Below are 1136 nucleotides of genomic sequence, written 5' to 3'. Positions count from 1 at the left end.
TTGAGCTCAGGAAAGGATGTGAAAACTAGCAATATCATTTCTGATATCAGATGGACCTTGACTGAAAGCAGAGAATACCAGAAAGATATTTACTGGTGCTTTTGACGGTGTGGATCATGACAATTATGGATAACATTGTGAAGTGTAGGTATTCCAGAATATTTAATTGTGCTCAAGAGGAAACCATACATAGATGAAGAAGGAGTCATTAAAACAGAAAAAGAGTAAACTGAATGGTTTAAAATCAGGAAAGGTGTGCACCAGGGTTGTATTCTTTCACCATACTAATCCAGTATATATGCTGAACAAATATTCTAACAAGCTGGATTACATGAAGAATGTGGCAGCAGAATTTGAAGAAAGCTGCAATAACAATCTATAATATGCAGATGATATAACTTTACTTACTGGAAGTGATGACTTAAAATACTTTATGAGGAAGATCAAAGAATACAACTTTAAGTATGCACTGTACCTCAATGCAGTCAAACCCCAGATCCTTGCAACTGGACTACTAAATAACATCAATATTAATGGAAAAACAGATTGAAATTGCCAATTTCCTTGGATCCACCATCAACACTTATGGAAGCAATGGTCAGGAAATCAAATGACATACTGCATTAGGCAAATCTATTGCACATGATCTCCTTAAAGAGTTCAAAAGCAAATTATCAATTTGATGCCAAAAGTACACCTGACCCAACCCCTGGTATTTTCAATAGCCTCATATACACTTGAAACTTGGACAATGAATAAGAAAAACTGTAAAAGAACTGGCACATTTGAATTATGGTGTTAGAAAAGAATATTTAAAGTACAATCTAATGCCAGAAGAACAAACAAATCTGTGTTGGAATAAGTACAGCTAGAAAGTCCTTTAGAAGTCAAGCTGGCTTCATCGCTCATATTTTGAAATATTATCCAAAGATGACAGTCCCTGGAGAAGGACATCATGCTTCATAAAATGGCGGGTTCTCCAGGGAGCCATCAAGGCAAGTGGCCAGGTCCCCTCAAGAAAAACCCCCTTCCAAGACTGAAACTCAATTGGAATACACTAGCAGGCATATGGTCCTGCTGCTGACCATGTTGGTCACCGATAAGGGGAAGTGGGGGAAAAACAACAATGAAGTTGT

The sequence above is a fragment of the Chrysochloris asiatica genome, unplaced genomic scaffold (assembly GCF_000296735.1).
Source record: "Chrysochloris asiatica unplaced genomic scaffold, ChrAsi1.0 scaffold00224, whole genome shotgun sequence".
Taxonomy (NCBI): Eukaryota; Metazoa; Chordata; class Mammalia; order Afrosoricida; family Chrysochloridae; genus Chrysochloris; species Chrysochloris asiatica.
The sequence above is the reverse complement of the archived record's forward strand: the minus strand, read 5'-3'. Positions refer to the sequence as shown.